This window comes from Neofelis nebulosa, chromosome 5, assembly GCF_028018385.1.
Source record: "Neofelis nebulosa isolate mNeoNeb1 chromosome 5, mNeoNeb1.pri, whole genome shotgun sequence".
Taxonomy (NCBI): domain Eukaryota; kingdom Metazoa; phylum Chordata; class Mammalia; order Carnivora; family Felidae; genus Neofelis; species Neofelis nebulosa.
This window is the reverse complement of record NC_080786.1, coordinates 30486571-30503175: the sequence shown is the minus strand read 5'-3', so window position 1 is coordinate 30503175 and position 16605 is coordinate 30486571. Positions and strand designations below refer to the sequence as shown.

The following is a 16605-nucleotide window of genomic DNA, read 5'->3' as shown; positions in this document are numbered from 1 at the left end:
TCAAATTGCAGGTAATTATTTGTGATGATTTCTATCACCCTAGACTACAGGATGTATGACAGCAGGGACCATCTGTATTTCATTCACCTCTGTGTCCCCAGGCTATACTGCTTGGCACACACTTGTTGTTTAATAAATATTGGTAAGATGAATATGGACATGCTGGAAGGAGGGTAGGAAGGCAGGGAGGGAAGGAGTGACGGAGGGAGGGAGGGAGGGAGGAAGGAAAGAGGGAGGAGAGGAAGGAAGAAAGGAATGAAAGAAGAAAGGCAGGCAGGAAGTTAGGGAGGAAGGAAGGGAAGGAGGGAGGGAGAGAGGGAGGAAGGAAAGAGGAAAGGCAAGAAGGCAGGGAGGGAGGAAGGAAGCAAGAAAGGAAGGAAAAAAGGAGGAACCAAAAGGGAAAGAAGGAAGACAAGAATGGCTATCAACCTCTGAAACCCCACAGATTTCACCCTGTGGCGCTCTGAAACACCCCAGCTCATTTTGCTATAGAAACATCAACTGCAAAGCTCAAAATTCCTTTGAGGTCACTCAGGGAAGAAAACCTATCAGAACAAGGCAGTAAGAGGAAGCCATCCCCAGGAATGCAGAGCCCTCTATTCTGTGGCTCCCTGATTCACCTTCCAGACACTTCAGTGACGTCGTCTTTCCTCAAGGTGCTCATCACTCACAGGCGTGACTACCCCGGACTCTGCCGCGCTGAGATGACTCAGCCTACACTCCAGCCAGACTTCCCGCCGTCTCTTGCTGGCCACGCCAGCTGGGCTCCCAGGCTCTGACACCGCACATGCTCAGGCTGAGGTCACTGCCCCTCCCTGACTGGCCGTCACCACCACTGTCTCAGTCACAGGGAGCTTGGTGTGCTGTCCTTTCTCTCCTTCACCAAGGATGGCTCATTTGTCACCTCTTTCGGGAAGGAGGCAACTATAGACTAGAGGGGAGGCAGAAGAAGAAGGAAGGGAACCAGACTAACTCTACCTGCTCTGACAGATCTGCCCCTCTTCCAGGGCTAGAAGCCAGGAGATGTCCTTGCCAGTGACCCTGCCAGGGGACCCCACCAGACGAGACACACCAGCCCCTCCATAGTATAGTCTGAGCTTCACAGTGAGTCTCATTTGCCCCAGGGAATTTTGGAAAAACTGGGAGAGGGTGTGAGAAAGGCCAGGATGTGGCACTCTGTCTGAGGAGGCAGGCAGCACAACACGCACTTGCTCACGGCTGCGGCTGGACCAGCAGGGGCTGTGCACCCAGACGTGTCTGCCCGCTTAACCACCAGCCTACAAAGAAGTCCGCTGGAGCAGCTCAGTGGGGCTGGGAGGCAACCACAGGCCACAGGCCAGAGAGGGTGTTCAGACCCTCACATCCCCAAGATGCTATTCTCATACCCCAGGCCTTTCTGACTGGGAAAGTCTTTCAGAAACCCACAGCTGGATCTTCCCAAAAAGCTGCCTGAGGGAACCCAGCAGCACAGGGCCCTGTGTCCCAGCCAGGGCAGGTGGCCCGGACTGGGTGCAATGCAGCACCGCTTACCTTTGACCTGTAGGCCTTCCCACATTGCTTTCCCTCCATAAATCTCTCCTCTCTCTCTCTCATTTTTATAGCCCTTTTCACTTATGAATATTAGCTTATATATGCACCTATTGATTTGCTTATTAACTGTCTCCCCCAGTAGAATATAAATTCCATGATGACAGATTGTTTGTCTTATTCATTGCTGTATTCCTAGGGTCTAGAACAAAGCTTGGCATATAGTAGTTCCTAATTTAACAAATGTTTGTTCAATGAATAAAATGATCATGGTAACAACTGTTTTTGACGGGGTTTTTATCCCCATGTTTACAGATCAGTATGCTGAGGTCACAGAGGCAAAGAGCTTTGCCCAAGATCAGACCACTACCAGTGGTATAAGTGTCCCAGGCAGGACTCAATGCTAGTGGCCAGGCCAGCCCACGTGGGGCTGGGAGAAGCTCTGCCATGCTAGGTGGGCATGTTCTGATGGAGCGTGAAGATCTGGGGGAGGCTCTGAGCCCCAACCGTGTCTGTAAAAGGAAGGCTTCGTGTAGGTAATGGCTCAAACCCCTTCTAGTTCTGAGGTACTAACACAGTGTCTCCTTTGTGACACTTGGACCTTATCTGGAGGACTTGGGCACCAAATTCTATCTTCCCCCATTGTCCGCATGCAGTGGCAGGAATCTTCTGGTCCAAAGATCAGTTCATCAGGACCTTTGTCAAGTGGGGCATGGTGTGCTTGGGTACGCTAAGTCAGGGGCTGAGACTCACCATAGTAGAGGTATGGAAACAACCCTCATATCCACTGACAAATGAATGGATAAAGAAAATGTGGCATATACACAAAGAAATTGTGGCATATACAATGGAATATTATTTAGCCTTAAAATAAAGAAAAACAAGGAAATTCTGTCATTTGCAACAATATGTATGGATGTGACGATTACTTTTATGTGTCGACTTGACTGGGCTAAGGGATGCCCAGATGGCTGGTAACACGTTATCTCTGGATGTACCTGTGAGGGTGTTTCCAGAAGAGATTAGCATTTGATTCATTCAGTCAACTGGGTAAAGAGGTCCACCCTCACCGATGTGGGCAGGCATCATTCAATCCATTGAGGACCCAGTTGGAACAAAAAGGTGAAGGAAGGGCCAATATGCTCTCTCTTCTTGAGCTGAGACATCCATCTTTTCCTGCCATCACATATTGGAGCTCCTGGGTCTCCAGGCTTACACCAGTGCTCTCCTGGTTCTCAGCCACTGGCTTCCCTGGTTCTCTGCCTTGCAGATGGCAGACTGTGGGACATCTCAGCCTCCATAACAGCATGAGTCAGTTCCTATAATAAATGTCCTCTTTTTTTAATGGCAAGGTTTGTTTTTGTTTTTTCTTTTTAATGTTTATTTATTTTTGAGAGAGAGAGAGAGCACGAGAGAGGGAGGAGCAGAGGAAAAGGGGACAGAGGATCCGGAGTGAGCTCTATGCTGACTGCAGAGAGCCCAATCAATGCAAGGCTCACGAACCATGAGATCATGACCTGAGTTGAAGTCAGACCCTTAACAGACTGAGCCACCCAGGAACCCCATAATAAATGTATATATGTATCATGTTGGTTCTGTTTCTCTGAAGAACTCTGATTAATACAATGGAACTTGAGGTCATTATTCCAACTGAAATAAGCCAAACACAGAAAGACAAATACTGCATAAACTCACTTCTAGGTAGAATCTAAAATAGTCAAACTCATAGAAGCAGAGAATAAAATGGTGCTTGCCAGGGGTTGGGGAGCAGACGTAATGGGGAGGTGATGGTCAAAGAGCACAAAGTTTCAGGTATGCAAGATAAGTACATTGGGGAGATCTATTGTATAGTGTCTATAGCTAACAATACTGTATTGCTTAAAATTTTGTAGGTGGACAGATTTTATGTTAAGTGTTCTTACCACACACATAATAGTAACAACAACAACAACAATAATAATAAATAAAGGGGCAAGAGGAAATTTTGGAAGGTGATGGACATGGCTATGGCCTCAGTGGTGATTGTTTCACAGGCATAAACTTGGTCCCCAGACTCACTGAGTTGTACGTATTAAATATCTACAGACTTTTACGTGTCAATCACACCTCACTCATGTGTTTCAAAGAAAATCAGGGACTGAGAGGCGGGACCACAGAGGGGGCAAGGGTGAGTGCTGAGGCAAGAGCACATAGGAATTATAACAAGAAGGAAGGGGCTGCAGACAGGAGAGCGGAGCGCTGGCCAGAAGGGCTCTGGGTGGCCAAAAGTGGCCTTCTGCCCTCTCTCAGACTCTCTCCACATCCCTGCAGGCAGCTCTCCCCCCGTGGTGCAATGCCTTCTCATGTACCTTCAGGGAGGCCAGTTAGGGAGAAGTGGTGACATAGGAGGCTGGTGTCCTGTGAGGAGTGTCAGAAACAGTCCAGCAAGTGTCAGGAGTGTTTTTTTCATATTGTGGGTCACCATTCATTAGGTGTTCATCAAATCAACCGAATGCAGAATTTTCAAGCATTTTAAAAAATGAAATAGAGAACAAAATAACCTAGAATAGAAAACAACAAAGTGAATGGGAGTTTTATTTCATAAAACTTTTGTATCAGGTGTGTGTGTGTGTGTGTGTGTGTGTGTGCGCGCGCGCGCGCGTGTGATTATACTACAGTGGGCTGCAATATAAAGTTTTTTTGTTCTTACAGATTGTGGTCAAAGAGTTTGAAGAAACCAAACCACTGGTCTAGAGATCTTTCTTCATTTATCATCTTTGCTTTTCAGAGATGTGGGAAAGTCCCAGCTGAATATAAGCACATTTTATTCTATTAGTCAAGTAAGCAGGCACTGAACAGCTGTTACTGTCAGAGGCTCAGAAGAAGGGGTGCCTGTCTCTACAGAGTGTGTGTTGGGGCTGTGACAAGAATCAACACGGAAGACAATATGAGAAAAAGGGTGCCATATTGGGGGCCAAGAGTGGGGCTAGATGAGCAGCTGGATGTTTGAACGTTACCACTCTGATGCCACCTTCTTGATGCTCTGACCGGTTTTGTCAAAGTGTAAAACACGTTTTAAAATCATCAATTTGCAAAAAGAATCTTATCACCCCATTCCATTTCTGATTCTTACCCCACCCCAAGGAGGTGAGGCTCAGGAATACGATAGGAATGCGTGTACTTGGCCTTTTTTTTTTTTTTAAGCCTAAAGTTTAACAGTTGGGTTTTAGGCTGAGTCAAAATGTCCCCGCATCAAAACAACTGCATAAAACAGCTGCTCCTGTTGCAGTCAAAATGGTGCAGGAAAATTCCATGGACCTTCCCTGTGGGCTCCACACACAAACTCTCATTTCTCCACGCTGCCAATTTGAGGTCAGTATGCCTTAAAAAGGGTGGCATTTGTGTCAGCCAGTCCTGGCCTCCTAGGCGAGAGCTAAGTAAACAGGAGTCCTGGGGAAGACCACTTCTTCACGAGGGCCCACGGTGGATTTTTCCAAGGGAATGAAAGGTTGCCTTTGTACAGAGAAGGGAAACAGAATCTGCTATTTCACGGCTGCCCATTCTCCATGACCTCATCAGTGTTGACTTTCTCGCCATTTCATCTCTCTTGGAGCCACAGAGAAGCCAGGGAGGAGCCTGGTGAACAGTGCCACCTTCACTATAGAGAGCGGTCAGGGGAGGTGGAGAAGTCACTGACAGCTACCCCTCACGCCAGGTGACCCAAGCTGGAAGAAGGACGGGGACAGTCGTGAGCTCCTGAAACAAAGCTGCCTTGCCTTGGACAAGGTGTGTACAGGTTTCAAATGCCTACGGGCCACACGTCAATTTTTTTTGGCTTGCATTATTTTTCTCAGAAGGAAGCAACATGGAAATGACACCGGCCCTGTAATTCAGGCACTTCCTGGAAAACCATAATTACCCATCACATTATAATTACCCACCACTGTTCTCTTCCATTTGGAACTCTTGCTTCCGTGAGTTCTATTCTTAAATTCCTTCCCCGCCCTGAGAAACAAGACAAAGCATTTTAAATGGTTTCTTGATGAATATTTTTCTCCTCCTAGATATATTCCGTGCTTTATATATTCCATGCCACCCCTTGAACATCTATTTTAATTTTCATATAAATGAGATTATTTGTCTAAGTGACTGAAAGGAAAAGAGCAAGGAGTTATTTTCCACGACCAGCAAAGAATAGAACTGAATGTCATCTCCTGATTTTGCTGCTTCTTTAAAACATCTAGAGAGAATTCTGTTTCTTCAGGAGGAGCCAGCCTGGTGTGGTAGGACACACTACCACCCAGCTGTTTGACCTTGTGTGAGGTGCCCATCTTTCCAGGGGCTGGCTATAGGTTTAGACTAAATCAGCATTTCCCAAGGACTGGAGCTCAGACACCAGGAATTTTAGGTGACACAGGAGCAGAGCCTCAAATGATATCAAAGCAGGCACTGAAGGAGCACTGTCCTTTGCAGTCCCTTTTCAGTTCCTTAATCCTGTAGAAGAGAAGGTCTCCATTTGGTGCTGGCGGGCCTTTAACACTTCTCTAATGACTGTGATCTTCCTTTATAACATATTGAGCAGGCCTTAGCTCTGAGCCATCTGCTGGCAATAGCAGCTAGAATTTAATAGCTTCGTTTTGATTTTATTATATTCACTTTTTCGGCTACCTTCTACTTATTTTAAGTATATCTTATTTTTCTATTATGGTGAAAATATGGCTTCCTTTTTTGTTTTTATTTTCTTGCTTTTTGAAAAACGGCTTCCCATTTTAACACAGTTGGGGGAAGCAGGGCTTGAGGTAGGGAGGTACTTTAAGTACACCTGTCAGGATTAAGTTTTCTAGATATTAGAAAAGACCAAAGGAAAATATACAAAAAGTTTTTGCATACCCTTTGTGTCCCTACACACGTGGCCACTCCCTCCCCCACTATCAACATCCCACACCAGAGTGCTATATTTGCTACAAGTCATAAACCTACATTGACACATCATTGTCACCCAAAATCCATGCTTGACATTAGGGTTCACTCTTGGTGTTATACATTGTATGGGTTTGGACAAATGTATGATGAGATGTATCCACCATTTTGGTATCATACAGAGTAGTTTCACTGACCTAAAAATCCTCTGAGCTCCACCTATTCATTCCTCCCTCTCTCCTCTCAACCCCTAGAAACTAATGATCTTTTTTTCTTTTAATTTTTTTTAACATTGAAACTACTGATCTTTTACTGCTTCCATAGTTTGCCTTTCCCAGAATGCCATATAGTTGGAATCATACAGTACATAGCCTTTTCAGATCACTTCTTTCACTTAGTAATATGCTTTAAGGCCCCTCCATATCTTCTCATGGCTCGATGATTCATTTCTTCTTAGCACTGAATAATATTCACTGTCTTCATGTACTTCAGTTAATTTTATCCATTCATTTACTGAAGGACATTGTGGTTGCTTCCAAGTTTTGGTAATTATAAATAAGACTGCCATAAACATCCATGTGCAGCTTTTATGCGAACATAAATTTTCAACTCATTTGGTTAAATACTTAGGAGTTCAATTAGGATCATATGGTAAGAGTTTAGTTCGTAAGAAACTGCCAAACTGTTTTCCAAAGTAGCCATATATCTTGTATTCCCTGTACATACTGCATTTCGCAATACTGATTTTGGGGTTACAAAGCAAGTTTAGCAAGTAGGTAAATTTGCAGATATGGAATCCTAGAATAAAGAGAACAGACTGTAAGTATTTTCCTCTCTCTTTTACTTTTTCTTATTTTTGCTGGTTTCCATTTTCCCCCTTGTTAATTTGAATGTTCCATTCTACTTTTGCATTCCATTCTCTCCTGGTTCACTTATGATTAGCCTCGATATATTTCTTTTTCCTTAACAGGTAGATAACTTGAATAGGCACAGTCCTATAAAGTCTATTTCATTAGCTTCTAGCTTTAGTACTAGATGAAAAGTGTAATGCCAATCTGGTTCTTTTCTCTTTATAGGTCAGTTGAGGTAATTGCCTGGACCTTATAACATTTTCCTCTTTTATCCTTAGGGTTCAGAAATAGACCTAGGTACTTTCTTGTCAGTTCAGTCTGAAATTCAGGAAATCTTTTTTGTTGCTGTTGTTGTTTATTTTATTATTTTTTGAGAGAGAGACAGAGACAGAGTGTGAGCAGAGGAGGGCAGAGAGAGAGACACACACACACACACAGAATCTGAAGCAGGCTCCAGGCTCTGAGCTGTCAGCACACAGCCCAGTTGGGGGCTTGAACTCATGAGCCTTCGAGCTATGAGATCACAACCTGAGCCAAATTAGGCCGCTCAACCGACTGAGCCTGCAGAGAGCCCCCAGGGAATCTTTTCAATCTTACAGACTGAAGTTTTCCTTCAGCTCAGGGCAATATTTTTCAATCACATTTATTATTTCTTTCATCTATTCCATTTTCTTCTTCTGGAAGTCCTGTTATTTATATGTTAGGTCATTAGATCTGCCCTTCCAAAGCATTTTTCCCTCTAATTTCCATCTCTATATTTTTTGTTCTGAACTTTAAGCTATTTGCTGACCTTGATTTACCAGGCTGCATATCTGAATCTCAGTAGTGATCATTTTCTCCTTCAACTCATCAACTGAACCATTTAATTGGGAAATCATATTTTTAGCTCCACAGTCTCTTTTTACTATATTTAAATATCTGTAGTGCTTATTTTTTTAAAACTCATGTTGCCATCTGCCTCTTTCAGCAGTTCTAGGTCACTGGATGTATGCTCTGTTTGTCCTTCCTCTCTCTGCCAGTTCACTGAGGCTCAGGTCCAAGTGCTGGAGCACCCTAAGGGATGGGCATTCTGTTGGCAGAAAAAAGGGGGAAAGGACCCTATCCTAATCAAGGCAGCTTAGATGTGGTCATGCTGCCCATCTCCTACAGAAGCATCTGGAAAATACCTCCTCGGTCTGGGTTTCATGCAGTCACCAACCCCAGGAACAAGGGAACTTACCCACTGGTTCAACAACTTCTTAGCTGCTGGGATGAGGCACAGGTGTCTTCATCTGGCCCAGTGTCAGCCTTCCCTTGAGGGGCCACAGATCAGGCCCAAATTCCACAGGCTCCACCTCTTCTCCAACCTTGTTTCAAGTATTTCATGAACTGATGGGGGAGAACAACCATTCCTCATTCTTTTCACCGGTCCCTACAACTGTTTAGTGAAGGAAAGAGAGAGAGAGATTCATTTTGAAGCGGATGAAAAGGGAGCCACAGTCATGTTACCATGTCCTCAGAGTCACCTCTAAAACATCCTTTAAAAATAAATTTAAGTGAAAAAGCAAGAGGACTTACAGAAACATATTAAGTAAATACTGTTATAGGTGGTACATGATATGACAAAAGTCACAAGGGTGGTATGTGAATGACAAAACCTGAGAAATACTGCACCAGAAAAATGTTGAATTTCCCTTCTGGTGTGTTATTACTTTGTAAAGCAGAATTACTGACTGTTCTTCTAACAGGGTGTATGCATTGCTTTAAAGGAAAAAAAAAAAAGGAGAGATCACAATCAAGACTGAACTAATAAAATGACTTCTCCATGGTCCCGCAAGCCCTATATCCGTATACAAACACACACGTGTGTGTGTGTGTGTATATATATATATATATATATATATACACACACAAACATATACATATATATTTTTATGTGTATACCATGTATGCATGATACATATGTATCATATTATACACGGATTATACACGGATCCCAAAATGGAAGCAAATAATTAAAGAAAGCAAGGAGGCAGGGATTATAATGTTTTACATATAATCCAGTTGAGTGATAGCAGCAAGGACACAGAACCCTGTCGCTACTAGAGAAAGGCAGGACAGGAATTGTGGCCATTATAAGGGACTTCCTCTCACAGGGCACCCCCTCCATTTACTACAGGGAATAATTTTTTTCAAAACAAGAGCCTCACGTTTCCTTTGTTGTGTAGTGTTCATTGTCACTTGTCCACACAGTGTAGGGAAGTGGGGGAGGGAAGGTCACTGAAGCACTTCTTAGAAGCCCTGAGGGCACACATACCCCCTCTCAAAGCCACACACACACACACACACGCACACGCATACCTTAAACATGCAAACATCCACAGCCTCAGGTCACCCGGCTGCCATTAGCTCCTCAATAACAAAGGGGTACTTCCTCCATTTGCAATGGATGCACCCAATTGTTCCACTGCCCTCAGGACTGAACACTCCACTAAACTCATACAAGTACCTCCGGACTTCAGGAAAGCTTAGGCCTAAGGGGATGGGCAGAAAGGGCTGCTGTCCTGTCTCCTGCCTTGCTGGGTTCAGATTCATTTTAAGGAGTATAAAGCACGGGGAAGGGACCTAGCCTACAACACTAGTTGCGAAGACCTACCGGCTAGCGAGGCAAAATGAGCGCTCTTGAAAAAGTACTCAGCGGGCGCACCCACTTGGCACCAACACGTGGCAGTGCCACGGCCAGGTTGCAGCCCTTCCAACTCCGATCCAGGGCTCTCGATGTGGCTGCCCTGGCTGACACTGTGGCCCCTTGGCTTCTGATACTGTCAGTCCGAAGCAAACGCCCCTGCTTTCTCTAGTCGGCTTGTGTGCCATTAAAGAAAGCCACTGCGTCCTCGGCACGGGGCTCGCCACACCTATGACCTTTTCAGGGACTCACTGGCCCCGAGCCCCGCGGGAGCGTATGAGCGTGCGTGTGCGTGTGCGTGTGCGCGGGCGCACACTGGCCCAGCCCCGAGGCTCCGGCGCACCGGAATAGACGAGCCCGGCCTGCGCAGCACAATGGTCCGCTCGCCCGGCTGGCGCGTGGCCCAGCCCGGCGCGGGGGTGGGGGTGGGGTCGGAGAATTCGGTTATTGTTCGTGGGGCCCGGCGGCCGCCGCTGCAGCCGACGGGCGGCAATCCATTCAGCCGACAGACGGCGTCTCGCGCTGCGGCGGCGCGTCTCCCCCGCGCACCTGCCCGCGCCCCTCCCCTCCCCGCCCGCCATCTGTCGTCTGAGCGCCATTGTAAGCAGCCGTGCCGGGCGTCCTGGACGACACCCAAGAGGACCCGAGGCTTAGGCCGGGCGAGAGGCAAACAAGGAGAGTTTATTCCCAGTCCCGTTTGGAGGTGACCTTCAGCAAAAGAGCCAAGCCCCGGGGGCATCCGCCCGTTCTGCCGCCCTCCAGCTTTTGGCGCAGGGTTTCTTTCGGGGCAGTTCCTGGACCCGGACACCCAGGGTCGGCAATCAGAGCGGCAGGCTTTCTGGGATGTTATCTGGACAGGACCAACCCGTCAGCGGGCAGATCCCGCCGCTAGCTTCCCTGAAGAGCCCCCGGGAGCCCGTTTCAAATGCAGATGCTGGTTTTGTCTGCACGTCTGATCCTCCGAATTTACCCCAATTGTCCAGGCCTCTTGGGATACTGGATTGAAAGAAGAGTTTCTCTTTTCTGCAACTGCAAATGCAGCCTTTTCAAGTCCCACCTGCCAGCCTGCTGTCCTGGCAGTCTTTTCTTCACCCGCATTTGTTTAATATCTCACATCTATCTTCCTTTAATGTCACTGGAAGTTTCAATGCTTTGATATGTACGGACCAAAAGGAAAACAAACAAAACAAAACAAAGCTATGCTCATTGTGGTCATTGTGAGTTTGCCTTTTCAGAGGGCGGCTTTTGTCCCCCCAAGATTCTAATCCTCCCTCCCTCCTAGGTACCTCCTCAGCCCCAGCCTGAGATGCTCACCCTCTCCTCACCCAACCCCACCACCCCCACCCCGCCACACAACACCTCTTTTTATAGATGGGAAATCAAAGGCGGAGAGACTGGAGGGGCTGTGGACAGATGTGGACTTTATCTCTCTGTTTTTTAAACAAAAAGCACCCACACTTGAATGGGACTACTATTACTAGAAGGCGTGTGCATTCAAAGAGGGGTGTCAGAGCTCAAGGGGGTTCGATTTGGGGTTTCTCCAGGCTGACATGTCAGTAGCTGTCTGTCTCTGGACCCTGCTGCCAGGAAAAGGGGGCACTGGTACCCCAGAGGTTTCTGACCCCCAGGAAGCATGCTCACCACACAATGCAGGGCAGGATCCCATGCAGAGCAGGCTCTCCTCCTCTAGAACTTTAAGTGCTTCCAGCTCATGAGTCTCCATCCATCCAAAGTCCTGGTGGGGAAATTGGAACTAGGAATGGAGAAGCCTTGCTGGGATATTGCTCCGCAGGCTTCCTCCCTTGGACAGAACTAGAAACAGAAAAAATGTACCTCTGTAAATCCCTTTCCCAGTCCTTCAACTCATAGATGGATTCTTTAAGTGTGTTAATATTACTCGTGATTCCTGGGCTGTGTATGTATGTGTGCAAGTGCGCGTGTGTGTGTGTGTGTGTGTGTGTGTGTAGGTAATACACGGTACAGAATTCAAAAAGAACAAATGGTTATTTGGTGAGAGACAAATTTCCCTTCCACCCTGTACCCAGAATGCCCGTGTTTGCTTTTCTCTTTCTGCTTGGCCCCAAGAACACTAGGCTTTCCACTCAGCCTCTGGGCTTCTGACTTTCCTCCAGCTGTGGGATCTGGTACAAGACTCTCCTCTCTGACCTTCCACTGCCTCCTTGGTAAGACAAGGGTAAGAACACTCACCACGTGAGGTTGCTAGGACCAACAAGAGTGTGTGAAATGTGTTCTAGGCCTGCTGAAGCATTGTGTGCTTGCCGAGTTACCACTATTAGAAACAAAGCTGTGTTCTAACACCCCTCAGCTGGTCCAGCAAGATCTGAGGGGATAGGATTTGAAGGTCTTGGATAAGAAGAGGAAAGCTTTGGCTGCTGGGAGACTCTAGACTGTTAAAATGTGCAGGAGAGCTGGAGTTAAAAAAAAAATGGGAACAAGAGGCTGAAGGGAGGTGTGTCAGTCAGTTCATGCCACATAACAAGTAACCACAAACTGTATATGACAATAAGCATTTTATTCTTGTTTAGCATTTGTGGGCCAGCTGCAGCTCTGCTTGAGGTCGTGAATTTGTTGGGTAGCTGGAGCAATTCTGTGCCATGTGTCTTATTCAGGGGCTAGATTGAGGGGTCCGGCTCCCTATGGTATATTCTTCCAGCAATGACAGAAGCATGAGGCACCAAACCAAACTACACAAGCATAATATCTGCTAACATCTTATTGGCCAAGCTAAGTCACATGGTCAATCCAAAGTCAAGGGAGTAAGGTTCACTCTACCCAGCATGAAACAGTGGCAAAGGTATGTATTACCATGGAGCGTAAAATTGGGAGCAATCTTTCAATTCCTTCTCTCTATATTTCCTTCCTAGATAACACCCAACCTCATAGCCTTAATACCATGCATTTGCTACGGATTCCCTAACTTACATTCCAGTCCACAGCTGTCCCCTAAGGGCTAAACAACATTTTCCCCACCCCCAATATCTCTACTTGCAGATACCATGCACTTCTCCACGTGAAACTCTTGATTCCACCCCACCCACACTGTTCAAATAAGACTCAAAAGATCACCTTTCACCCACTTTCTCCCTTACCCCCACCACCAGATTCAACCCATCAACATGATGCTGCCTCCACAATATACCTCTCCTTGGTCCAAAGCCCTAGCAGCTCTCACTTGGATGACTGTCATAGTTTCATCACAGGAACAGAGCCCCCTGCTCTGATTTGCCCCTTCAGTCTCTTATTATCACAGCAACCAGAGTGATACTCATAAGCTCTCAATCTTCTCTTCCTTACCCCTGATGGTTCCCATCGCAGAGAACAGCAAAGTCCTGATAATGCTCTACAAAGCCCTACATAACCCTACCATAAGCCCTCCCTCCTCTACCTCTCTAACACTCTGGTACTCATACTTTCTGTTCCAGCCACACTGCTCTTCTTACTGCTCTGCAAACACCATCAGGCAGACAGTGGCCTCAGAGCCTTTGCATCTACTGTTCCTTCTACCTGGAAAACTCTTCCCCCAAAACTTTAATATTGCTAGTGCCCTTCCTTCACCTTCCCAGGGAAACTTCCCCTAGTCACCTGATCTAAAACATCATCCTTTACTCAAATGTTCAGATCCTCTTCCTTATCACTACTGAACCAATCATACCATTTACTTGTTTGTCTTGCTTATTTTCTATTTCTAGTGGGAAATAATGTCTGTTCCACGTAGGATGACTATCTCAATTTGCCCAGGTCTCTCCCTATTCTAGCACTAAAATTACTGTGTCCCAGAAAATCCTTGGAAAAGGATGTACGTCACCTACAGGGCAGGGGTTTTCTCTATTTTGTTCACTACTTCTATTTCTGGTGCCTAGCACATTGTCTGACACTCAATAAATAGTGGCTGAATGAATGAATGAACAGCCAGAGTGATCATCTGAAACTTTAATCAGATCACATCTCTCCCAGGCTAAAAATTTTTCAATGTCTCCTCATTGCACTTAAAACAAAAATCTAAACTCCTTACCATTGGGGTACCTGGGTGGCTCAGTCAGTTAAGTGTCCAACTTCAGCTCAGGTCATGATCTCATGGTTCGTGAGTTCGAGCCCTACATTGGGCTCTGTGCTGACAGCTGGGAGCCTGGAGCTTGCTTAGGATTCTGTGTCTACCTCTCTCTCTGCCCCTCCCCCACTCTCACTGTGTGTCTCTCAAAAACAAATAAACATTAAAAAAATTTTTTTTAAGTCCTTACCATGGCTACAGAGCCTGCCAAGGCTGGCTTTTGCCTGCAGCCTCTTGTACCTTCTTCTCCAACACTCCCCTTGAGCTCTGGGTGGTCTAACCCCCTTCCAGCCTCCTCAAGTACACCAACCCTTCCATACTTCTAGATCTTTGCTCATTTTCTTGGCCTGGAATACATTTCCCTTGGAGGCTCCTGCTCGACTCTTCAATTTGCAGTTCAAACGGGTCCTCAGAAAAGCCTTCCCAGGCTGCCTTATCTAAGAGCATCCTTTCAACCTTCTAACTCTCCACCCTGTTTATTTCCTGCACACTGCTCATCACTAACTGCAATCGGTCCTGCTTGTTTATTTGTTTGTTTACTACCTGTTGCCCACAAGGGCAGGAGCTATGTGTGCCTTGCTCTCTACCACAGCGCCACTGCCGGGAACACACCAAATGCTCTTAAATATCTGCCCCAGCACTGCTCTGTGGTCAGGAAAGGAGGGCAGAGAGGTGGCAAGATTTCATGCCCAGAGTAAGGACTTAATTTCACAGGAGGCTGAATGGGCTTTTTGAGCAATGAAGGAATTCTTTGAACCTTGTCAAGGAAGATACTAACTGTAATAAAAATAATATATATCATTTATTCAGCACTAAACATGGGCCAGGCACAGTGCTAAGCCCCTTATGTGTCACCTTATTTAACCCCACAACAACCTCATTATTATCTCCAGTCTTAGGTAAGAGAACTAAGTGTAAAAGACACTGTCCATTGCCTGCTTAATGCCCATTCTCTGCATGTTCTTTGCTCCTAGAATCCCGGCTTTGTGTAGGGTGCTAAAGTGTCCAAGCCTGGTGACAGGTAGCAAAAATTCTATTCCTTGCGTTCCTAGACTCCCTTGCAGCTAGGGGTGGCCATGCGAGCCTATTCTGGATAATGTGAAATAAGCAGGAGTCTACTGGGGGAGGAAGTATTCTGAGAAAGCTTTATTTCTCCAACATCCTTCTTCCTGCCTTAAAGTGATATACTGTGTGGAGCCCTGGCAGCTATCTTGTGACCATGAGAAAATAAGCCTAAGAGTGAAAGCCATAAGGTTAAGCATGGCAGATCAGAAAAAGGGAAGTCCTTTGGTATTCTAGTCCCATTGTTAACCATCTGAACCAACACAAGCAACTGCCTACCTCTAGTCTTTGTGTTATGTGAGTGAAATAAACCCCTCTTTGTTTAAGCCATCATTAGCCAAATTCACTGTAACCTGCAACTGAACACATTTTTAACCAAGAGACTGGAACTCAGATAACTTTGGAGAAAATTGAACCTTTAGAGGAAGAATCCAGTTGGGAGGTTGACTGTGGAAGTCCAGCAGTATAATGACCAGAACTTGAGCCCAGACTTTGTTGTGGTGATTGAAACTAAACAGATCCTGAAGACACTGTCTTTGAGGCCACTTAAAAGACAGAAGGCCAAAAAGAGGTGGGGGTGGGGCATCACATTCACTGCAGGCCAGGTTCTGATGGTGAAATTTCCAAAAATGACAGAGGGAAATCTACAGGGAAGGTTTGGGATAAAACATGCAAAGTTCTGTCATAGGACAAGGTATAAAAGAACTAACGTCTTTTAGTTTCTATCCTGGTTCAGGCCCTATTTCAGAAGTTTTACAGTACTGGCCCATATAGACCTCCCAATTGACTGGCAATGCAGGAATCATTTCCACATTAAAGAAGAGGAAATTAAGGCTCAGGAAAGAAGTAAAGTATGTAAAAACTATAGATTCAAAGCAATCCCAATCAAAAGCTTGGCAGGCATTTTTAAAATGTAAATTGACAAACTGATCCTAAAATTCATATGGAAATACAAATGACCTAGAACATCCTAAACAACTCTGAAGAAGAGGTTAAAAGTGGAGGACTAAGATCTGATTTCAGAAGTTGTTATATTGTTATAAAGCTATAGTAATAAAAACAACTTAGTATTAAATAAAAAGTTCTGCACAGTGAAGGAAACACTCAACAAAACTAAAAAGCAATCTATTGTATGGGAGAAGATGTTTGCAGATGACATATCCGATAAAGGGTTAGTATCCAAAATAAATAAAGAACTGATACAACTCAACACCAGAAAAACAAATAATCCAACTTAAAAATGGGCAGAAGACATGAACAGACATTTCTCCAAAGAAGACATACAGATGCCCAATAGACACATGTAAAAATGATCCACATCACTCATCATCAGGGAAATACACAAATCAAAACCATGATGGGATACTACCCCATACCTGTCAGAATGGCTAAAGTCAACAACACAAGAAACAACAGGTGTTGGCAAGGATGCGGAGAATGGGGAACCCTCTCACACTGTTGGTGGGAATGCAAACTGGTACAGTTACTGTGGAAAACAGTATGGAGATTCCTCAAAAAGTTAAAAACAGAAC

The 16605-nt window shown here is 45.5% G+C and overlaps 1 long non-coding RNA gene across 1 annotated transcript; it reads right to left on the bottom strand.

Moving 5' to 3' along the window:
• Positions 1 to 4255: 4255 nt before the first annotated feature.
• Positions 4256 to 11677, bottom strand: LOC131511872 (uncharacterized). The gene is made up of 2 exons (XR_009261789.1): positions 11584 to 11677; positions 4256 to 8694 (listed from the first exon to the last, which is right to left on the bottom strand). It is a non-coding gene; the product is annotated as an uncharacterized LOC131511872 (long non-coding RNA).
• Between the last annotated feature and the right edge of the window lie 4928 nt (positions 11678 to 16605).